Source organism: Saimiri boliviensis, chromosome 14, assembly GCF_048565385.1.
Source record: "Saimiri boliviensis isolate mSaiBol1 chromosome 14, mSaiBol1.pri, whole genome shotgun sequence".
NCBI classification, from domain to species: domain Eukaryota; kingdom Metazoa; phylum Chordata; class Mammalia; order Primates; family Cebidae; genus Saimiri; species Saimiri boliviensis.
Window position 1 is genome coordinate 23,511,448 of NC_133462.1, and position 24,960 is coordinate 23,536,407.

The window sequence follows — 24,960 nt, forward strand, 5'->3', positions numbered from 1 at the left end:
CACGCACATACCACCCCCACCACACATACACAGTGGGTACATTAAAAGCATTATTTTATAAGTCATGCCCTGGAATGACCTAGAGAAACTGATTCCATTATAGCACTTTTAAAAGTTGGCATGTGGCAATTTCAAATTAGGGGCAAGCATCTTCAAGAAAACAAAGGCGTAGGAGAAAGCGAAAGGCATCCTTTTCCCATTTTCTGCAAAAAAACTTTGTTTTACTCCAGGGCCTGTTTTTCAAATGGTGGAGGATGTGTTTCTTTCATTTCGAAACCTCCTTTCCGGTTCGGGTCAATTCCAAGGATTTTCATAAGGTCACGGTTGTTTGGCTGTGACGTCACTGCGGGTGTTCAGTGACCCTGGCTGGTGCCGCATGCCAAGCGCTGGCCGGGCTCCTCCTGGCTGCCCTGTGTCCCCAAGGGCAGATTGGCCCCTGTCTCCTGGAGTCTGGGGTGCAGCGTTTCCTCCTCATGGTGGGGACTTACACACATTCCCATTTTGCGAAATCACATTATTCTAATGAGAATGCAAATGAAAGGAAAGCTGTGGGAAATGGCTCTAGATGAGTGGCTTGTCAAAAATGTTTTCCTGGGGAGGGGGCGCTGGGAAGGGGCGGGTGAGCCGAGCTCCCTTCTTTGCGGAGTGAACGGCATTTTCTGGGGGACTCGCGTTGGGTGGCACCTGGCCAAGTCTGAAGGAAACACATCTTCATTGATGTGCCTATTGTTACTGGTTCTTATTCATGGTATTTAAACAACTCATGCAGGTTTTGACAGCTTTTCCCTTTTCATATTTACATAAGTCTTTTTATTTGGGTATGATTTCTGAAGACCAGTGGTCGGAGAAGGGGAGGAAGGGAGGCAAGTTTAATGCAGGCTTAGAGGAGGCATCAGTGGAACCCCTCAAAGGCTCGGGCCCAGGGCAGGGTGTTGAAAACATGTGTTATTGAAGCACAAGAAAGAGCCATGGTTCTAGGTCCATCTGCTAGGCTCCTAAAGCACTCTTCAGTGGAGTGGGGAGCAGCAGATAGCAGGACCAGAAGGGAATTCACTTGGGGAGCAGTGCCCAGTGAGCTCTCATTGCGTCTAAAGATGATACATAGCCCTTTGTGGCCTTGGGCTTTTATGTACCTCGCAATGGGTTAGATGTTCAGGTCTCTGGCCCCGTCACCGAGCTCTAATTGTTATGGCCACATGAGATCTGGCTGTTAATGTCCTTATGGGGGTTCACCTGGATCCCTGGTGCTCAGACAGGAAGCTGGGCTGGGAGATCACTGCACCTTCCCAAGCAGCCTGTCTGAGATGGCATCTTTTCAGGGTGGACCAAAGTAACTCAGGTCCCTCCATGAATACAAGACCTGTCAGACACGTAACAGAGTAAGTTTGAAAATAGAGTTCAGCATGACCTAAAATAAAATCACAGCTTTTTGTTGCATGTGAGTCCCGTGAGGGTGACAGAGGACACCCTCGGGGTGGGGGTTGCCTGGGTTTGGAGACCTGGAGGCTGCCTCATCAGTCCATCTTGTCTCAGGGGCAGGTAAGGAGCTCAGCGCTTCTTGGACCTTTTCAACAGGGGGAGAATTCATATATTTTCTTAATAAGATGTTAATTTTCCATAGCATGCCATTAGATTGCAACACATTTTTTAGGGAAAGATGTTATCTTTATGGAGTTGACTTATTTGCAAACTTAACATAAGCTTTCAAACCCACAGAAAATATGGCAGTGTGTTTATATTTAAAATAGATTTTAAAAAATCCAGTGAGTTACTGTGAATTTACTTACCGCCCAATAATACAGGGATAAAAATAATTTATGCTCCTATTTTAATTAAAAGCAAATCATTTTTGTCAAGTAACAGGAGCTCAGTCTAGTGGTTAGATCATAAAGTGGGAGTGGAGACTCTTAGCTTTCTTCTTGGCTTAGGCATGGACTGGCTGCTTGATGGAGCAGGTTTTTTATCTCCTCTGAGCAACTCTGCAATCCTTGTTCATAGTGACCCCCACTGTAATCAAAGGCATCCCATATGGCAGAGTCCCAACCCTTGGTCTGAAAGGTTGGTGGTTGACATCAAGGATGAGGAGACAATCTGAGGGTGGAAAGGCTGGAGACAGGGTCGTCGTCATGGGGGTGTGGAATTTTCCATCATGTTAAAAAATGTGAGTGGCATGTCATGTTCAAAGGGTCTGCAGTTGATTCCCATGGCTGCTGGATGCATGCTCATGCCATCTCTTGTTCCCAGGACTGACCCATGTCCCATATTCAAGAGAAGGAATGATATTGTCAAGGGGGTGGGTGTAGACAAAAGAGTTATAAGAGATGCTGCAGCCCACAATTGCATTTGCTCCATATTTCCTCATCTATCATATGATTATTGAGCACCTACTGCATACCTGGTTTGAAGATGAGCCAGTTCTGTGTGGATGAGAAACACAGCTGAGGAAGATTGCATGGCCAGGGGAGAGTGTTGCTGGCCTCTGAGCATTGCTGTGTCTCCAGAGCATTGCTGGACATTCTCTGGAAATAAATAATGTGCTAGATGTAATTTCTACTATCCAGGGATTCCAGCCATGTTGGATACTCAAGGCAAGGTGCCAGTCCCTGGGGAACTCCTAAATAACATCACAAAGCAGCTAGTAGTTAAGTTTTGACCCTCAAAAGGCAATTAATAAGGAGATAAGAGCAGACCCCATCTATTGTCTGAGTGTATTACTTATATAGGCATCAAGGTGGAACCTTCCAGTGTGTCTTGGTGCAAAGAGTGTTGGACTTGGAGTCTGAGAACTGGATTTGAACCCTGAATCATCTGTGTACTTAGTCTATGAACTTGTTCAAAGCTCTTCATTAGTACTGTGCCTATAAAATGTATGAGAACATGCCTTACAAACTAGAAGCACAGTGTATGAATATAGTCATTCACCTTCTCTTTGATTTGTCACTCGTACCTTCTTCTTCATAATCCCTGCAAGGGAGAGACTTGTGTCTTCCCTGGGACTGAGTACATAGGTAGGTGGATGGTCAGATTTATATTGACTGTCACAGATTTATAGGAGGCTGCTTCCTCAGTAACGAGTCTCTGAAAATATCACTTACGGAGAAGAAAAATCATTTGGTTGGAAAAAAAATGCACCTATTTAGCTCTTTCTTTCCCAGCATAATAAGCATGGATGTGCCATTGTGGTTTCCACCAAGGTGCACTAGTGAAGCAGGAGGGAAAGGGAGTAGGGTTTTCTAGTTTCCATGGAGGGCGGTTTCATATCAGGATGTTCTTTCTTATATAATGATTCATAAAGTTGTCCTATTTTCTTCCTTTCCCACCAAAGCCCAGCAAACCTGGTGAATGTGCCAGAAAGTCTCCACTAAACCAGGCTCCAAAGATGTCACAGACAGATTGGCGGTATGACCATTCCTATGTATGAGCCCCCTGGGAACTTGAATCCCACTTCCAGGAAACACTTAGAAGTGACCAAGAATTTAACTTTGGTTCTGAAAATAAGTATGAAAGGGTCAAGGGCATAAGTTTTGAATTTAGACCGATTTGCATTAGAATTTTTACTCTATTATCTCACAGTAACTTGGTTAACTAGTTAACTTCTCTGGGCCTCAGTTTTCTTGTTGATAAAATAATAATCATAATATCTCTCTAACGTTGTTACAAACATTCAGGGAGAAATGTATGTAAATGCTGATTTTTATTATTCATGCCCTAAAATAATTTAGGTATGCGGGAAGTCAGTTCAGTATAGATTGGAGTAGTCAGGAAAAAAGATGTCACAGCAAAGGAAGAGGGATTTCTGGACCATAAAATTTCCAATCCCAGTTTCAATCAAGCAGAGCATGAGCCTGTTGAAGGAAAAAGCGTATCAGGGCTTTGAGGCTGATAAAGGGGCAGAGACAATCCTATGATCTGCTGCTGCAGGAGCCAGGAAGGATTTTTAAGCAGTAGGATGTAGGGGAGCTGGCAGGGAAGTGAGGAAGCCTGTCCTTCAAGACACCAGCTTGAAGCACCTTGGTGGAGAGAGAAAACCAAGGTGAGAAGGAATTCAACAGCCAGATCTTGACTAGACCCAGAGAGTGGACGGTGGCAGGTCAGGCTGCGGAGCACATGAGCTCTACCTATTCACTCATCTCATCAAACGAAAGTTACAGCACATCTGCTCTGTGCCCTGTATGTAGGGTTCTATGCCCTAGGACACAGAAAATTCTCCCAGCTCCTCTGGAGCTCACTTTCTAGTAGAAGGGAGATAAAGTGTAAATAAATTAAATAACTAAATTAGGTAACATGAGAGAAGGTGCTGGGTGTTGGGGCAAAGAGTCTAAGGAGTGTCATGGATACAGAATAAGAGAGAAATAAAATCATTGGAGAGGACTACAGAGTTTTGGGCTGAGCAAGGGAAGGTTGGAACTACAGTTGGCTGAAATGTAGAAACCTGTTCAGAAGTAGGTTGGAGAAGAGAGGAAGATTGGATGCCCAGCGTTGGACATGTTCAATCTGTGAGATGCCCATTAGACAGCTAAGTGGCAGTGCCAGGTAGCAGCTGGAGATGCAATTCTGATGTTCAAAGGAGAGGCCTAGAGTTATACATTTGTTAGGTTTATCAGCATACAGATGGCAGTTAAAGCTATGAAACTAGATGAACTTATCAAGAGGATAAATATATAGAAAAGACATCTAACAACTGAACTCTGGGGCCAGCATGGTGGCTCACATCTATCATCCTAGCACTTTGGAAGACCAAGGCAGACACATCACTTGAGCCCAGGAGTTCGAGACCAGCATGGGCAACATGGCAAAATCCTGTCTGTCTCTACAAAAAAATACAAAAATTAGCTGGGCATGGTGGCACACACTTGTAGTACCAGCTACTCAGAAAACTGGGAGGTAGGAGGAACACTTGAGCCCAGGAGTTCGAGGCTGCAGTGAGCCATGATGGTGCCACTACACTCCAGCCTGGGCTACAGAATGAGACCCTCTCCCCACAGAACAAAAACTGAACTCTGAAGCACCCTCAACATGGTGATTGAGAAAACAAGAAGCAGATTCAGTAAAGGCGACTAAAAGGTTGCAGCCAGTATTGCAGGAGGATAAGAGTATTGTGCTCTGAAAACCAAATGAAAACAGTTCTCCAGAGGAAACAATCAATTTCATCAAATGCTTCAGGTATGTCCAACAACTGAGGCCTGAGAATTGACTTCTGGATTTGGCAACATGAGGATGATGGACCAACTTGACTCTACTGAGACTGGCCTACATATAAAAATCATCTTAGGAGCTAAATATCTGAGTTCTAGTCCTGGATCTGCTGCCTTTTCTTCTGGGTGATTTTCAGAAAGTTACTCAGTCTCTCTGAATCTTTTTTGTTTCCTTGTCATCTGTAAATGAGATGATATTAATTACTGTTCATCCTAACTTAGGCTTTTGTGAGCTAAATTCAGCCTACCTCTTAAGATAGAATCAGACTGACTAATCTTTTGCTGTATATCCTGTGGAAAGTTTAAGGCCCCCTCTAAATATCTAGAGAGGGCGTATTGTGATGTTACCGTAAGTATGTCTAGCTCTAACTTTTTACTGCAAGGCTCAGGTTTTGACTTGTAGCTCTTTCTTATCATTGTCCTGGTGTCAGCTTAAATATAGAGTACAGTCTCTTTCTTTAGTTACTCTTCCCGTGCAAAAACTTATAAAACACTAAACACAGTAAAAGAAAAACAGAAAAGGAGAGATAGAAGGCATATCCACTATAGCAATACAAAATGCCTTAAAATTGTCATGAACTACTCTTGGTCTTAAGAAACATTCAGCCTCTCTAGAACCTTTAGCTTGACCATCTTCTCTGTTCTTTGCTGTTACTTTTAGGAGCCAAACTCCTTTTACCAGTCAGATTAGGCTAGGATATGCCATCACAGCAAACCATTTTAAAACATCCAGGGTTAACTCAGCAAAAGTTCTCCCACATGCAATTCCACCGTCAGGATTCGGACCCAAGCATCCTCTGGTGTAATACAGCAATCCAGGTGTTGCCTTCACAATGTGGTGACATAACAGTTATTGTGATGGGACAGCAGAATTCTGGAGGACCTTGAATCTGCAAGCGGACCTTGTGCCCGGAATGTGGCTATGTTACTTCTGCCCCAGCTCGCTGATTTTGGCTAGCCATAAGGCCCCCTTAACTACAAGAAGGCTGGGGAATGTATGGGACATATGGACTCTTTGGCAGACATGACTGTTTCTGCCACATTCTTTCAAAATCCTCCCATTTTTACATGCAGAGCAAATAATCCACCACCACCACCACTTACCCAAATTTCGTTTCTGAAGGACATTCTTGGCCTTTAAACACAACATCCCTCTGGCCTCTGTCTGGGATGAAGGGTACAGGGAATGAGACGGGCTCTCAGATTAGTTATAATGACCCAACAGTCCAGTGGTGCTCTTTGTAGAGTCCCCTTTGTTGATAGTGAAGCATTATAGTTACAGACAGAAAACACATCTATCGCCCTCACTCCATACCAGGCATCCTTCCAAGATTGTCATGAATATTAGCATAATTAATCATCACAACAACCCTACTAGTTAGGCACCGTAACTGGTCCCATGTTGCAGATTAGCAAACTGAGGTTCAGAGAAGTGAATAGCTTGCCCAAGATCACAGAAGCAGTAAGGGGCAGACCTGGGGTTCAAGGGTAGGCAATCCGGCTCTAGAATTCATATTCTTGGTTACGGTATTGCTTCTTTGCAAAGTTGAGCTCTACACACACGTGCTTCTCACTATCCCTGACAGATCAGATAAACCACAGTTCTAAGGATGGAAGCAGTCCCCATTGTGACAGCAAGATACTGGGAAGTGAGCCCTACAAATAAAAAGCTTTGCTTTTCAGATTTTGCAGGGAATGGGGTGGCTGCAGAGAAAGGTGTCTGGGAAGTGGGCTGTGTGATCAACCTGATGAATATTTATCAAGATTTGGTTCTTCTCTACTTCTGGCTAATGGAGAGTTGTATTTTCCCATGGTTGAAGTTAGGCATGGCCACATGGTTCATTCAGGCCAATAAAATGGTGTGTCCATTCTGGTGAAAGGATTGGAGCACCTGCTTCTGAGTGCTCTTTTCTTCAGTTACTAGGAAATTTTGCAATGCTAGGAAGGATAACAGTAAACCAATTGCCATGCTACCACGGGGAAGACAATTGTCCCAGCCAGTTCCCTGGATGACGTTCTGGATGACGTTACAGGAGCAAGAAATAAGATTTCACGTTAAGCTACTTGAGATTTTGATCTTTTATGTTACTGAAGCAAAACTCAATCTCCCCCTGACTGACACAGGTGGTATTTGAAATGTGAATTATGGTAGATTTTGAGGTGGGTTGGATAAGAAGAAGGGAAGAGAGGATACGGTGTGGCTGTTACTTGGTCTGTTCTTTTCTGGGCATTAGAAACACTACTTGCTTTGCAGCGTTTTCTTGTTTAATCTTGGTAGTTGGGTTCGGTTTCTCCACGTCTGAGCGCTGTCCTCTGCTTTGCAGCTAGCGGCTTCTCGGGGGAAGGCCACGTACAAGGGGCTGGAACTCCTGTTCTGTTTCTCCTGTAACCCCTCATGTTCTGCCTCTTGGGAAGGGCTAAAGACCACGTGCAAAAGCTTATGTCTTGGATTTCTGCCTTGGAGGCAATATTTTTCAGGTAGTTCATTGAAGCTGAAGTTGTCAGTAAAATTTATCCATTTCATTTTTTAGAGCTTGTCAGAAAAATGATAACACAGTGCGGCTGTGGGAACCTCTCTCTTCTCCCATCCTTTACTCAACCTCTCAACAACTGTTTTGCTGGGCATCAGGAATGGGGGTTCCCAAACCTGGGTGATTAGCACTTCCTCAATCAATCTGGCACGATTGGCTTCATGCAAAAGCAACGGTGTTAGAACACGTCGAAATGCCTTTACTTCCCTCTGTGTTGCTAGGATCATCTCCAGGATCTGATTTGTTCTGCTAGAGGAATTCAAAGTCAGAGGAATCATATGCAACTAGCCGTTTCAAAATGAAATTTTTTTAGTGGCAAGAGAGAAAAACACCTTCTCTGATATTCTGATTGTCTTCCCAGTTACACTAGCTGGGGCATTCCCTTTGTCTCCCTTGACATTGGTTAATAATGTCCAGAGTTTATAATGAATTTAGTCCAAAATTCATATTCTAGAAGCCAAAAAGTCTCTCTCCTCATTTCCCTAAGATGAAAGGCCTTCAGAAGGAAGGGCTGAATTGACATGGAGCATGATTTCTCAGGTTTCAGTCCTGGAGTCGTTTCCTTACTCACGAAGCATTTGTTCTTTTAAGGGAACCAATATGTTTGTGTAACTGACATGAAATAAGCTTGACTCCAAAAAGATTTAGCTTAATATCTGCCTATGCATTCTGGGGTCCGGCTGTCTGTGGGATGTGCATTAAAGGCCCTGGCGGTGGCATGACTCGTCACGTATGATATCGGACACACAAATGTGACGTGATGCCCATGGACTCTTGAGGGTAATTCGATGTGCCAGCCAGCTCGATGGGCAGAGAAGCTATAAACATAGTTGTCACAAGCGAGAAAGAGCGCTAGGTCACGGGCAGACGGGAGAAGCAAGCAGCATTGGAACCTGTCTCTAAGCCCTAATGCAAGTGTTAATTAGCGTAGTTCAAAATTTACGGTGAGAACAGCTTCTGCACCAGACCCCTTCGCTGACATGCTTCTCATTAACCACTTCGATCTCCTGCCCTGCCTTCTCCAGCCTCCCTTCCCCGTCACGTCAAATCCCAAATGGAATTTTGTTACGAGAGGGATGCTTTTGGAGGGCCTTTGCTAAAAAGAAAAGGCCAGCGGGGCACATGGCTGTCTGATGTTTATAGGAGTAAATACACATTTAATCTACATAATCATTAATCTTTCTTTATGTAAAAATGATTAGTAAATAGGGTTTTTAAGCAACTGTTTAGTTTACACATTGGCATCATAGATTAACTTATTTCTAAAACACTTGATTTTATCACTCTGCCTAATGATTTGTCCCATGATTTATTGAGTAACATGATAAATCATGTGCAATTTATTGTTTATCTTATAAAGAGTGCAACAATTCATTAAACAGTGACGAAACCCAGCAGTTGCATGGGGAAGTCTACCTTGTTGGCTTTTGCAGTCAGCAGGACCAGTGTTATTCCAGGAGTGGGATGGTCCCTTCATGTGCCTAGGTGTACAGCATGGGGCAGTTAGGCTGTGCTTAAGTTAAATAGTTTTAGAAAATAATGGTTCTGCCATAATCTTATACTCTGGCCATATTTATTTTATATGGAAAAATAAAATCTAAAGCCTGATGGGTGTTAAATCTGTGGATTTATTTGTGATAATAAATGTGGTATTCTTTGTTACGAAGGCATTAAACTTAATGGCAGTGTTTCAGAATGCCACGTGCCATTGTGTTTCTCTTTCCCTGGCTTTCTTTCAGGCCAAAGCACCTACTGAAAAGCTAGTTGGGACATGTCTGGGTGCTGTCCAAGCTCAGAGGACATCTTAGTACCTGAGAAACAGTGACAAGCACAGAGCTGAAGGCAGAGCTGGTGACGGAATACAGAACAAGGGCTGACCTCTGACTTTAAGCCTCCTCCCAGGGTTTTAGGGACCACTTTGTGTGTGTGTGTGTGTGTGTGTGTGTGTGAGAGAGAGAGAGAGAGAGAGAGAGAGAGAGAGAGAGAGACAGGGTCTCGCTTTGCAGCTTAGGTTGGAGTGCACTGGCTTGATCTCGGCTCACTGCAATCTCTGCCTCCTGGGCTAAAGTGATTTTCCCACCTCAGCCTCCCAAGTAGCTGGTACTACAGGTGCATGCCACCACACCTGGCTAAGTTTTCTTTCTTTCTTTCTTTCTTTTTTTTTTTCTTGTATTTTTTGTAAAGATGGGGTTTTATCATGTTGGCCAGGCTGGTCTTGAATTCCTGAGCTCAAGTGATCCGCTTGCATCGACTTGCCAAAGTGCTGGGGTTACGGGCGTGAGCCGTTGCGCTCAGCCCTGGGACTACTTTTAAGAGAGGTTTGTTGACTGGCAAACAAGACCGAGACAGCTGGCCACGCCTCTCATCTCGCGGGGAGAAACCAGGCATTGCCCCGCTCTTCCAGACCTGGCCTCTTGTCCCCGTCTCTCAATTCTTTGCTGTAGCTTCCTTTCTGTGTGGGAGTTTTTGCCTCCCCACCTTCCAGGCTACCTTTTTGTTTGCTTGTTTGTTTTTGCAAGAGAACTGAATCCATTCGGAGACCTGCAGGAGGAGCGGAAACATGCCTTTTCAAGGACGCACAGAATCAGCTCCTTCATGACACATGACACAGGTGATTCTTTTGCGTATTAGGGATTTTGAACCATGTGATCTTTAATGTTCCTTTAGCTTTCACAATGCTATGGTCCCCCATATCCTTAGAGTTGGTAATTTCTCTTCTCCTCTGGCCCAAGTACTGGTTGGGATGCCTGATGCAATGGAAAGACCCTGGGCAGCACGTGAGGACACCTGTGTTCTGCCCTTTCTCTGCTGCTCCGGAGCTGGGTGTCCTTTAAGTGGCATGTTTCCTCTCCCGCTGTAGGTTTCGGCTCAGAAAGCAGCTTTCTGGACCTCCCATTTAATGAGCTCTCCTCTTCTAGCCACCTGTTACCACATCACTCCATTCAGTTATCTTCTTAGCACCTGGTATTATCTTGTGTGTTTTTCTTCGATCTCCCATAGAATGTCAACACCGTGACAGCAGGGGCATAGGCTCTGCACGTCTAGAACAGAGCCTGGCATGGAATTCCATGAATACTGTTGAACACCAATAAATATTGTTAGAATGAACTGGCAGGCTTCTGCTCCTCTCCCACGCCCACTGTAGAATAACTGACAAGGTCGATGGCATCTATGGTGCCCTCTGTTTGAATAGTCCAAGATCTTATAATATGAGGATGAAAGCGCTCAGGACCATCAAGCAACATGGATATGATGGAGCATGAAAGGAATTAGAGGTCAAGGGTTGGGTAGGGATTCACCTGTAAGCATCTTGTCCTTTGGAAGATGGCAAGAAGACCTCAGGGGCTCCCCCCGAGTGCTCAGCTGGGCACACTACAGTTTTAGGGGCTGGCTCTCTGGCCCGTTCTGGGTTCCTCCACTCCTGAGGGGCCTGTAAGTTTTGGAATGTGTTCCTGCCACATTCCTGTTAATACCTCATAAAATACTATTTGCCAATAATGTCACCCTGTAATTACATCTGCTGAACTCGCTCTGCCTGTGTGTATGCTCTTTTTTCATTATGTAGCTTCAACCTTTATAATGTTACCAATTGACACCATAATTAGTAGAGTTTACTGCAGCACTGATTATGAGGGGCCTCCTTGTCAATCAGCTTCTGTTTGTTTCTGTATGAGGAGCCATTACCTCTAAACCTTGGCTAATTTGCAGGGCACATGGGTGCAGGGCTGTGTGTGTGTATGAGAAAGGGGTGCTCCCAGGGCATCCTTGTGCTTGACTGCCCTGCTCTGAGGTGGTCACTTTGCTTCCAGCCTTATTACATAACGCCCTTGGCCGAAGCTCTCCAGGCAAGAAGGAGCAGCCCCTGAGCATGTGTGAGGGGTCAGGGTGCAGGGTGCCACCCCCACTTCTCCCCAGGGAACCATGAGGCCTTTGGCAAGGTGCCCAGCCCCTTTGTGATCCTGTTCTTCCACCCAGCTCTCCTTCCTGCCCTACCTGCCTCCAGGGGCTTCAAAGAGCTAACAGATGTGGAAGAGCTTTTGAAATAAGCGTGCCATATAAATTCAAGGTGTTTGGGAATAGTTTTCTCATAAACCTGCCAACGCTATCTTTTTGGAAAAGACAGAAGTCACAAATCCACTCTTGTTTTAATTTACTCTGGTATTTCCCCAGCAGATGGCTGAAGAGCTGCTTGTCATGTGTCCTCGGTGCCTTCTCGGGAAACCTCAAGGACCGTGGCCTCCCTGGAGGAATGGGTTTGGCTTCCAAAGACCCCCGCAAAGCTCTTGTTGGAAGGAAGGCAAGCGTCCCTTCCTTTTCTGGGAGATTCTGGGGCACACTGTAGGGAAGGCGGCTTCCAGCCTTTCTCTGACCATGTTACTCCCTTCTTGTGGGGTGGGGAGGGACTCCCCTGAAGCCTGGCTACCTCTCCTCTCCTGCAGCCTGATGAAGGCACACCAGGCATGGCCCGGTCTGCCTCCTAAGGCAGGGGGACCCACCTGTGGGGTTCCTAGGTCTGTGCTCTATGGAGTTTCAGACAACTCACCACGCTACTGCCCCTGGCTGCATAGACATATGCCCTGGACACCTGGATTCCTTACACAAGGGCCTGCACTCTAGACATGAAGCTGGGGGGGAAGAATTGGTAGGAGGTCATGCTGTATCCTCAAATTCAGCGTAAGCAGCTGTTAACTACTAAACACACCTCTCTATGCCTCCTGAGTCTGTTTCCATTCAGATCTCATGGTAAGCTGGACATACCAGAAATCACAAAATGTCCGAAGCTGATCATAACTCATATCCTTACTTTCACCTACTTCCAAGGTTGCACTCACTCTTGGGGCTGATTTTCCTACCACTGCACAACCAGCTCAAGTGGCAGGAAGCTCCATCCTCCATAAGGCAGCCGCGGGCATTGCCAAGCTCCTTATTCCTTACCCTACGTGCAGCTCAAACCATCTTCCCCAGCATACATCTGCAGGGCCCAGATTTGCATTTTGAAGCACACAGAGAAGAACCACTCCACCATTTCTTCGAAATTCCTTTTTCTCTTCTTTTCTTTTAACCCATCTGTCTCCCTCCCAGGATACCCAGGGTTACAAATTCTAAGAACCAGCCTTCCACACATGTGGTGACATTGACATTCACACAGAATCTCAGCTGGCCTTCTGCAAAGTGTGACAGTGGTGGCTCTTCTTTTGTAGGTCCTAGCACCTCTTTTCTGTGTCTCTGATGTCCCAACTCACATGCCCTTCTTAGGACATCGCCTCCTGGGTACTAAACAGATGCCTACTCTGTGCCGGCTGTGCTGTGGAATGAGATGAAGCAGATGAGACAGAGCCTTCTGCTTTGGGAATTCGAGGCTGGCTGATGAAGGCCAACTAGAGACTTCTGAGGGATGGGACAATCTGTACCAGCTTGAGTAGCTGGGACGGTCCTGGGGCTGGAGTGGCCTGAGTTCAGTGTCATGGTTCTCCTTGCCTGTGCCTGGCTGTCCCTGTGGACCCCTGTGATCATCCTCCACAGTGTCTTCTTTCCCTGTCATTGGCTGCTTAGAATGGCGGCTCCTCCCTCCAAGGGACCCAGACTCTGCCCCTTCACACCCCAGGCCTCACCATGAACTCTCTTGACCTCTTGACCTTGCTTTCCTTCCAAGACACCTCGATGCTCAATTTGGAAGCCTGACTGCTAGGCGATGCATGGGTCTTAGCAGCAGGCTCACCTTCTTGTAGGGAGGAAGAGAGGCACTTCGTAAACATCAGAGCAGATTCAGCCTCCCAGCGGATGCGCGTGTAATGTGGCTTAGGCTATATTATTCTTGCTTAAGTTGGAGTTTGTGATTTAGCATTCCTGTTTAGCTGCAGAATTCCACAGAGGATATTGCTGGATCCCAAATCTTTTGTCAGTGTAATTGAGCATAACATTTTTTCAGGTTTGTATTTCAAAAGATGCATTATCTCCCTTTATCCATTTGTTCTATTTGAGCTATTTGAAACTTTCAACATGCCCCATCCCTCTGAAGGAATTTGAGTTTTAGGCTGATAATTTATGTTTATGCTGAGAACGCGGTTTCCTTTCTGCACCCAGAATGATTAATAGACTTCTCTCTGTAAATTAGTACAGAAAAGGACATAGGTAAATTGCTAACCAAACTGAGAATTTCACTTTGTTCTGATGATTTCTTCAAGCGTTTTTTTTTTTTTTTTTTTTTTTTTTGAGATGAAGTCTTGCTCTGTTGCCCAGGCTGGAGTGCAGTGGTATGATCTCGGGTCACTGCAACCTCCACCTTTTGGAATCAAGCAATTTTCCTGCCTCAGCCTCTTGAGTAGCTGAGATTACAGGTGCCTGCCACCAACCCAGCTAATTTTAGTATTTTTAGTAGAGACAGGGTTTCCCCATGTTGGCCAGGCTGGTCTCGAACTCCTGACCTCAAGGGATCCACCCGCCTCGGCCTCCCAAAGTGCTGGGATTACAGGCATGAGCCACCATGCTTGGTCCTTCAAACTCTTTCTCATCCATGTTCCCTAGATGCACAATTCCGCTTGGACTGTGTGCCCTTTTGATAGTGTGAGAAGCCCTCATCCTTGCCTCCCACCTCCTGAGAATCCTCGTTCAGGAACAAGGATCATCAAACCACTGCCTGTGAGCCAAACCTGGCCTGCCTGTCCAGCCTGTGTGCTAGGCATGCTTTCTATTAGGACGGTGCAAAAGTAATTGCCGGTCTTTTACTTTCAGTGGCAAAAACTGCCATTGCTTTTGCACCTATCTACTACATTTTTAAGTGGTTGAAAAAAAAAAAAGAGTAATATTTTGTGACAGGTGAAAATGATATACAATTCAAATTTCAGTGTCCCTCAAATTTTTGTTGAAACACAGCCACAGTCATTTGTTTACATGTTGTCTGGTTGATTTTACACTGTAATGTCAGACTCAAGCAGTTGCAACTGAGACCTTATGGCCTGCAAAGCCTCAAATGTTTACTCTCCGGCCTTCTTTGTATTATAGTTATTATTAATTTTTGAGACAGAGTCTCGCTCTGTCACCCAGGCTGGAGTGCGGTGGCATGATCTCTGCCCATTGCAACCTCCACCTCCTGGGTTCAAGCAATTCTTGTGCCTCAGGCTCCTGAGTAGCTGGTACTACAGTCACATACCACCATGACTGATTTTTGTATTTTTAGTAGAGGCAGGGGTTTACCATGTTGGCCAGGCTGGTCCCAAACTCCTGACCTCAAGTGATTTGCCCACCTTGGCATCCCAAACTGCTGGGATTACAGGCATGAGCCACCACACCTGGCCTACTCTCTGACCATCTAAAGAAAAAGTGTTTTCAAATTTGTGCTTGAGAGAAAGATGAGAGTTTGCTTGTGCCTTCAGTGGTCACTGGGGTCTTGGGATACCTGGGCTGCATTTTCTTGTCTGTTAGCAAACTCATCTTAATTTCCCTTGGAGAACTCCCCATCCCTTGCTCTCAGTTTGTCCATGTGGTTTGAATGGATTTGTCCTTCTCCCTCAGCCTGACCCCACTCCACAGATGAAGCACAGATCTCAGGCTACAGCCAGTCACCTTGGTCTGTTCTCTCCAAGGCAGAGCAATTAGCTCCATGTCATGGTTACTTGACTCAATGGGACCAGTGATATCTGTGTCTGGGCTTCTGAAGCAGGTGCACCTCCTATGAGAAGGGAACCAGGCCATGCAGAGGTGGAGGCAACTCCAAGCATATTGGGACAATGAGTGGCTTGAGAAGGGAGTCAGAACTGGCAACTTAATTTCAGCCCTGAGTGAAGCCAGACCTGATTCTCCTATCCCCTGTTGGTCTGGTTGAACCCATATATTTTTGCTGAAATCTGTGTTTCTATAGCTAGCAGGTATCATCTGTGTTTTATGTGTCCCTTAAAACAGAAGACCTGGCTCACACCACTGCTGATCCCTGTGAACCAGCTGGAAACCTCTGCCCATGGCCCCAGGGCTGGCCTGGGGGATACCTATGCTCAGTTCCACTAATGCCAAGATTCGCATTACTCTTTGCAATGATATGAATATTTGTCCTCTCCAAAACTCCTGCTGAAATACCTCAGTGTGATAGTATTAAGTGGAGTCTTGAGGTGGTGATTGGGTAATGAGACCTCTTGCCTTCATGAATGAATTAATCCATTCATATGTTAATAGATGAATGGGTAATCATGAGAGTGGGACTGATGGTTTTGTAGGGAGAAGAGGAGAGACCTGAGCTAGCACACTCGGCCCCCTTGCAATGTGATGCCTGCACCACCTCCAGACTCCGCAGCACCAAGCAAGAAGGCCCTCACCAGATGCAGCCCCTTGATCTTGGACTTCTCAGCCTCTACAACTGTAAGAAGTAAATTCATTTTCTTTATAAATTACCCAGTTTCAGGTATTCTGTTATAAGCAACAGAAAACAGACTAAGACAATTTCAAAGCTTTGGGTAGATTGCTCATGCCTTCCCAGATGCAATGAGAACAGAGCTCCTGGGTGATAGTATGGTCTGCAGCAGTGAGAGAGGGTGGGAAACTGAACTGATGGGGCAGATGTGCCATCCCCCCAGCACCACCTGAGCACCTGCTGCCTCTGAGGTAGTACCAGGGCTGTGTGAACCAGCAGAGGAAATGCAGTGGTGAAGTAGAAAGGTCAGGAGTGTGTGCCTAGCTTTGGGGATAGCCCTGACACTCCATGGGCTCCAATGTCTTGAGTCATGGGTTTCCATGAAGACTGGGGTCCTCTGATGGGAAGCATAAACACACTCATTGTCTTCCCTTGGGTGTTGGAAGGAATATTTGAGATAATCAGTTGAAAGCAGCAAGTGGCTTTAAAGCAGTGAATGAATGCTGCTGCTGTTGGTGGTGTTGATGTCAGACAAGTGGCTTTAAAGCAGTGAATGAATGCTGCTGCTGTTGGTGGTGTTGATGTCAGACAATACTGCTCTGTTGACTAGAGGTCTTAGGGAGAGAGGGGAATTGGGTACCAACTGGGCTTTCACCTTCACAGGCACAGATAAAAGTGCGTCTTCACCGTTTCACAATCCTCTTCGCAATGCACTGTCGAGGTAATGAAGCAGGTATCATTAGACTTATGTGAAGCAGGAAGGAGCTGGTTCAGAAGGTGGAGATCTTGCCTTAGATCTCACAGCTGGGGCAACACCAGGTCTTCACACTCCTAATCCAGGCATTTACAGCAGCATTGCCTTAAGAAATAGAAAGAAATAAGAGCTGCCTGTGATGGCCCTTCTGTTCCGGACTCAACGTCAGCAAGCCACACATGTCAGCGGCAATGCTCACAGTATGTCCTGGCCCCGCCGTGCTGCCTGCCTGGCCACCCACATGCCAAGGGTGTGGTCTGCGACAGTGATGCTTTTAATTTCCGTGGGTGCCTTTAATGCCACAGACAGCTCTAGGGTTTCATGGACAATTAAAATGGTCCAGAAAACAGCATGTGGTTAGTTGAGGTTTACAAGAAATGGTGCATATGGACTCAATTTCCTCTGTAGAGCAAGTGTGTTTGAGCACAAAGAAAGATGTGCTTCGGTGAGATGAATTGAGAGTGTTTGAAATCTCTAGCTCCCAGGACGCTTCTCTGTGTGACCCCATTGCTAGAATCCACTGTGGGTCTTTGGTGGCCTCAGAAAAGAACTGTCCAGCATTACACCAGGATGTGACCCCTTCATAGCAAGATGCTTTTAAAAGCTGGCTTGTCGGGTAAGCCCCACTCGGACTCTCCTTTTGATTCTTCAAAATGGGTTCATTTTAGATGGCTCGTGTTGGCACATCCTGCCCATATGAAGGGCAGTGGTACACAAGCTGGTGTCTGAGATGCTCAGAGCTAGACATTTTAGCAGAGGCCAGTGGAGGGGTCCAGGGTCCACGGACCGAGAGAGGCAGACTTAGCAGCCTGGGAGGTATGAGTGCAGGAGGAACTGAGCAGCTTGGCCAAATTAATTCTAAGGATGATATACTCTTGGGGTGAGGGTGGAAAAAAGATACTGAATAATCTCAAGCTGACTACCACCGCCAGCCTTTCCAGCCAGTAATAAAACTTCCACTTCTGAGCTCTGAAACTCTTTACTACTCCAGCACTGACCATTCCCACCCCCTGGACTCAGCCATTGCTCCAGACATCTGGAATTTTCTTAAAGACCTGTCCTTTCCTCATCTTTCATCACAAATCGCCTCCAAATTTCAAAGTCCAGAAACACGAATGCCACCTCACTGACCTTTCCTCAAGAGCAGAAGTAGTAAGAAGTCAGCCGAAATGGGACACCTTAGGGAGGGGATTTTTGTTCATTTACAGCAAAAGGATGGGTTAATTTTTCTACCTGGGGCTGTAGAAAATGAGGTCCCTAATAAACAAATCTCTGTTGTCACCGGAGGCAGAGTCCTTTGCCTTCATTTCCTCATCAAAGGAGAACAGAAGCAGCAGTCCTGTCCCTCCTTCCCTCCTGCTGGAGCTCCAACTCTGATTCCTTGCTCCTCCCAGACAGTTGCAGTGAGAGGAGAGCCCACCGGGGCAGCTTCCCACTCCAGCGATGTCTGAGGTTGCACCGGCCTGCTGATCCTCTGTGGCTCAGAGCTCACCCCAGGACATGCCCGGTGGTCTTTGGGCTGAGAATCCAAGTTCTGGGGTCTCTCATCTTCCAGGCACTTATCCTGACTCCAGTAGCAAGACTTGGGGTCTTGCTTCTGTTGCCTGGCGACCCTCCTGCCTGTTGCCCCATCGAATATGCATCTGCTCCTTGTTTGGGGCTGGGAAGACTGAGGACCAATGTCCAGGGAAGGCCCTGGGTGGAGCCCTCATGGGAGCTCAGGGATGTGGAGGAAGGAGAGGATGAGGAGGCGCGCTTGTTGGCAGGTGTGAGCCTTCCTCTCTGGTGGAGGTCGTGAGAGGAAGAGAGGAGGGATTCAGGAAGGGCCAAGAACATGGAGAGGCCAGCTGAGTGCTTCCATCTGCGACTCTGATTGAATTATGGGGAAGGAGGCGGTTTGGGGAAGCTGTTGGCGGATCCCAACCATGCTGTGGCAAATGAGGCCCTTTGGCCTTTTGGAAAACCCATGCTTTATGAAAATAAATTAAAGGAGATGGAGTCCTTCTGTTCCCTTCTCTCCTCTCCCCTCGTCCTTGAGGCAAGCGCATGCTGCTCGCCATTGTTTTACCTTCAGATAGCTTGCACTGGGGAAGGGCAAACCTGCAATTATCCTGCCTGCTGAAAATGATGGCTGTCGCTTAAGAGAAAACCTGACTGCTTTCCTTCCACGGGGTCTCTGAATCCTGCCAGAGCATCTGTCTGTAATCTCTTCCACGACAGCTTTGTCTGAGCCAGCCCAGTGGCAGGGAAATGACAGGGTTGCTGCTGGCCAGATGAGGGGGAAGGAGGGGCACGAAGTTGGTACCCGGGTGCTGGGGCTTCCATCTTCAGCCTCCCTGCGTACCCAAAGGAGGAATCTTCAGTGTGAGGTGCGGTTCCTGCTGCCACCAGGGAGCGCTCCAACCAGACATCTATCTGCTTGTGTTTCTGGGAAGAAGAGAAGTCCCTTGTCAAACCTTGGAATAAATGTCCAAGAAAGCATGTAATGACTTTGCATGGGAGCCGTGGCATCAGAGAGGTGCTCGTCAGTTAGAGCACATGTTGCAAAGAAGAGAAACCCAACTCAATGTGGCTTGCGCAGGGAAGAGAATTTATCAGTTAATTACTGTCTGGAGATTGGGCAGAACTCAATTCAGGCTTAATCTAGAGGCTCAAACTCATCACCGAGGTCTTGCCTCTGCCTTTTATAGATTGGTCTCATCTCATGTTCACAGATAAACTTGGCTGCCAACAATTCCCTGGACAGCTTTCTTTTCCCATGCATCCCCCTGATTGGATGAGCCAAGGTGAGTTCCAATCATTAAAACAGTCTCTCTGCGTGGGACAGTGGAGTATCCTGGTATCCTGGCTGTCTCAGCTGGGGCCCTATGTTCCATGCCTTGAGCTGAGGATGGACTTTGCTTTGTTAGAGCCATAAGGACCCCTGTGGAAAAGATGGGATATTGGGGAAGAAAATGAGGAAAATGGATGCTTTGATGGGTAATTAAGGGATGGCCACCACATACTTTAAAGGAATCCACTAAAAGCCTGTAGTTTGGTGACTCATGGAGAAATGGATGTTTTCTTACATCCATTTTGAGCCTCTAGTGTGGACCCTTTAGAATGGGCTACCCTGATCATTGTCATTCTAGGATAATTGGATCAGAAGTTATCTCAGAGAGCATCTTACTGTTTTTCAAAGCCAGTGCAGGGTTATTTAGGATAGAACTGTCTTGAGGAGGTCACCAGGCTCCTCTGAATTGGTAAGGCATAACCCTGTGAACCATCTTAATACAGAGTTGGGCAGGAATCTCAATATAAGGGGCTAATTCTTCCAAGTAAGAGGAATTCCTCTTTGTAACTGTCAATCAGATTTCAACTCATCCAGGCCCCTCCGTCTCAACTTTGAGCATTCTCTCATCCTGCATGGAACCCTGTTCTATTTCTAAGAAATTGACTTCCTTATACTTCACGATGACACACATTTTCCTGAAGAAAACATCCTGTACTACCTGAGAACAGAGTCTGCTAAGCACCTATATTTTCTGCTGCCTGTTCTGTTTTCAAACTTACCAGTCTTAAGTATCACGCACTCAGAACTTTGCTAATGCAAGCAGACATTAGAGGCTAACCGTGACTCACTGTCATGACAGTTGATGTGGGTATGATACCACAGAAGTCTTCAGAGCTGTAAATCAGTGCTTTAGATAAAATGGTGAGACCTGAGTTTAACTGGTGAAGAAAAGAGAATTGGAGGTAAGGAAGTCTGTCAGAAATTTTCCAAGCCACGTAGGGAATTGTCTATTTGGCCTTTGCAAGTTCTGGAGGAAGGGTGATATGACTTCAGGAGACAATTTTGTGATGTGGTTTCTGTCTGTGATTTCTTGGCCTTTGCAAAGAATTCTGTTTGCTGGATCTGCCCCTAATCTTCCAAAGGAAAAGAGGGATTCCCTTGGGTTTAAAGGTGAGCATACTGTCTTTCTGTCTGTCTCACTGTCAGACAAGTAAAACTTTGGCCAAGAAGTAATTATAGCAGGAATATCTACAAATACTCAGGGTGAAAACAAAGACCAATGTTTTGACGTTGCAACATGAAGGAATAAGCTTAGACATAAGGAACAACTCTTTTTTCTTAGAGATATTTGCGACAATTAAGGAAAACCCAAAAAACCCTAAGAAAAAAATCAATTTTCCTGAAATTATTTTTTTTTGAAAATTAAATATTTATGTACCTGAATCAGCATCAACAAATTATTGTCAGGGGCTGAGGTCCAATAATCTATGTGGATCAGGATCACTTCCATCTGTTGAGTCTTATAATCTAAAGTAGAGGAGAGAAAAACTTCGTTTCTGAAGAGGTAGAGTCACTGGAAAATGAAAAACTAATCAATTCCATGTATTTTTCTGAAATGTGGTATTTATTGGGCATCTGCTCTGCATTCAGGGAAATGAGACAAAAGATGGTAAGAATTCTCTGCCCTCTAGAAATCACAGGACAAAAAATTATGTACAGCCCACTAAAGACCAGGTGCCAGGTAGTGCCCTAGACACAGGACAGCAACCAAGGCAGAATTAGTGCTAAATCTCATGGAACTTACACTCTAGAAGGGGAGGAATATTATTTTAAAAATATATCCAGGATGCCAGGAAGGGCATATTGGAAGAAACTAAACCTCTGAGGATGTAACAGGAAACGCCTCCTCGAGGAAGCGAGTGTTGGATTCAGAACTGAAGAATGAGCAATTTAGTTAGGAAGTCAAATCAACATTGGGCACAGTTCAAAGCTACAGCGGAGTCCTGGAAACCATGGGGATTGCTGTGTAGTCTCTGACCCTCTCTCCCAGGACTCAATAAAATGATCAAAGCACTGTCAGAGTTTAAAGATGCATGTCATAAATCATGAGGAATTTCTGCTAAAAATCGTTCTGTCTAATGATAGGTACCTCTTACTAAGAAAATTAATATCCACATTAATATTAATGTAGATATTAAATAGTATATATCCTAGCAAAGCTCCATCTATGCCTTCTAAATTGGAGGAGAAATAACTGATAAAAAAAGGGCTCCAAAATCTGTAACTAATGAAATTTAGAAAGTAAACATAATGAAATCACTACAAATTCTAATCCATGAAAGCAGAGAATTAATAGGTCTTAAATATACATGGTATTAAAAAATAATGATAAATGAAGGATAAACACAAAAACCTGTAGAAGACTTTCCTCTAAAATGTTTTTCAATTTTCAAACATGGGCAAGCTGTTTCAAAACTTCAGTAAGTAGGAGAACCCTAAGTTAAGTGCTTCATAATTTATTTAAGCAAGTTGTCAAAGTATTGATATTAATACCAGACACAAAAGTGAAAAAGAAAACCACAGACTCTCTCACTTAGGAGTATAGATTTGAATTCTCAAATGTTAAAATATGAGCACTAAATCAGTATTATAATAAAAAAATGCTACCATGGCCAAGGAAACTTTTTCTTCAGAGAACAAAGGTGATTCAATATTAGGAACTCTATTAATGTATTTAACCATATCAATAGAACAGAGGGAAAGAAAAAAAATTTCTCAATGGCTGAAAGGCATTTAATAAAATTTAAAAATGATTTCTATTAAAAGAATTAGATTAGGAAGATACTTTGGAAACTTGTAAAAAATGTTTAACCATTGCATATAAAACATTGAAAAATATGTATATATTAAGAGCTAAGAGTAATAAAGAATGACAGCTACCAGCATTATTATTTGGCATTATTTGGGAGATATGGCCAATGCTATCAGGCAAGAAAAAGACAGAAAGGCATCAATGCTGGGGAAGGAAAGAACCTCATCATCAAAAGACAGTATAGCAGGATGGTTATGTGCAGAGAGTCCTGAGTTTAAATCAATGTAGGTGCAACCTAAGCAAAAATATGTTAGAAAGCCATCTAAGAATCAGTAATAAAGAAGGTGATTAGAGACCTTTGTGACTCCAGGGAGATGTTATCATTTGTGTCTTTCATTACACAGGCTTCTCATCTACATGTTTAGAGAGAAATCAGAGCCTTTAGAGGGACAGAAAGGAAAAGTATTGAAGAAGTATTGGATGAGGGCACCCATTATGGTGGCTTTGTCTCCGAACCCTGATGGAGAGGAATAGTGCAGGAAAAATCCACATTAGTCTTAAAACTATTTACTCTGAAGGAGGCACAAATGTGTAGTTTTGTGTGCGTAGGCTCTTCACTCAGACTGCCTTATACCAGTGGCATCAACCCCATAAACCTCAGTTCTTTTCTTTATAAAAGACAGTGATCATAGTGTATTGTGCTCAGGACTAATGCAAAGAAAACTCATGCAAAATATGCTGTTCTGTCAGGGACACAAAAATTATCCCCCAACCCCCACTAAATGGCTGCAGTTTTTTGTTTTTTTTTTTTTTCTTTCTTTCTTTCTTTTTTTTTTTTTTTTTTGAGACGGAGTTTTGCTCTTGTTACCCAGGCTGGAGTGCAATGGTGCGATCTTGGCTCACCGCAACCTCCGCCTCCTGGGTTCAGGCAATTCTCCTGCCTCAGCCTCCTGAGTAGCTGGGATTACAGGCACGCACCACCATGCCCAGCTGATTTTTTTGTATTTTTAGTAGAGACGGTATTTCACCATGTTGACCAGGATGGTCTCGATCTCTTGACCTCGTGATCCACCCGCCTCGGCCTCCCAAAGTGCTGCGATTACAAGCTTGAGTCACCGCGCCCGGCCTTGTATGTTTTTTTTTTTTATTGCATTTTATGTTTGGGGGTACATGTGAAGAACATGCAAGATTGTTGCATAGGTGTACGTCATCCTCAGCAAACTGACACAAGAGCAGAAAATCAAACACCACATATTCTCTCTCATAGGCGGGTGTTGAACAATGAGAACACACGGACACAGGGAGGGGAGCACTACACACTGGGGTCTGTTGGGGGAAATGGGGGAGGGACGGGGGTGGGGAGGTGGGGAGAGATAGCATGGGGAGAAATGTCAGATATAGGCTGCAGTTTTTTACATTATCATTTGATAAGAGCAAATGTCTCCCTGTAGTTCTTGGTATACCTGCTCAGAAGTTTATGAAATAGAAGTCAACTTTGCAATACTAAAGAGCAGAAAGACTATACAACATACAAGAAGGACTGTGGAATTCCAGGAGGCAGGAAAAGGTCCCTGAGTCCTGGAATTCCACAGAGAAGAGTTTTCCTGTGCTGCCTGGAGATGACTGGGCACTGTGGCTGGCAGTGTGTCTTCTTGAGCATCTTTAGTTGTCTTTCACTGTATTTCAAACAAACACAATTATTAAATAGAAATATTGAACAGCATTTTTTAAATATGGAGTGTCTGTGAGAAAATGAAGACAAATATTACTGATAATTTAAAAAATTTAATAAATGGGAATACAGAATTGGAAAATGATTTCTTCCTTAAGTCAATCTATAAATGTAATGAAATCCAAATTAACCTTCTAAGTAAATTTTTGGCAAATGTAAAAATATTTCACACCTTTTATCTAGAAGAATAAACATGTGGAATGAACAAAAGTTGAAAATGAGAATAAGATTGGAAAAATATTTATGAAAATTGTGCACATAATATGTTAGTATATATTAGGAAATCACATTGTTTAAAACTGAATGACACAAAAAATAGATCAGTGGAAGAGAATAATAGAATCACAAATAGATGAAAATCTATAAAAATATTATATGATACAGGTAGTATGCTTTATTAAATGATAAAATGATTCTCAGGAAATTGCTTAAAGAATTGAAGAGACACAAATTAGTTTTTTACCTTCAGAGGGTCAGAAAAATCGTTTCCAAACAGAATAACAAAGTCAGAAAATAACTTACAAATTTGCATAGGAATTAAGTCTTCTACATGTTAATAGTACTCCACTGAAAATTGGATCAGTGGTCACCTCTGACTGGTGGATCTTGAGTGAGTCTTCTGATTTTGATGTTTAGTTGTCCAAATTGTCTGACCTCCCTGCATTGAGTATGTTTTGAAGAGAATAAATAAAGGTAAAAATGAATATGAGTTGGTACAGGATGGGAACAAGGACACCTTGATTAAATTCATCATGGAATGTGAGCTGCTACTTTTTGAACAAGCATGCTCTTAAATTTTTAAGGACTGTTTATCCACAGATT

General features: G+C 44.5%; 1 long non-coding RNA gene across 2 annotated transcripts in view; it reads left to right on the forward strand.

The window, feature by feature from the left end:
* The window catches only part of LOC141581005 (uncharacterized), a 94,445-nt gene extending 70,739 nt beyond the window's left edge, over window positions 1–23,706 (forward strand). For both annotated transcript variants that reach the window (XR_012513400.1, XR_012513401.1), the window contains exon 4: window positions 15,934–23,706. This is a non-coding gene — a long non-coding RNA (uncharacterized LOC141581005). The remainder of the gene's footprint in view (window positions 1–15,933) is intronic.
* Window positions 23,707–24,960: the final 1,254 nt, after the last annotated feature.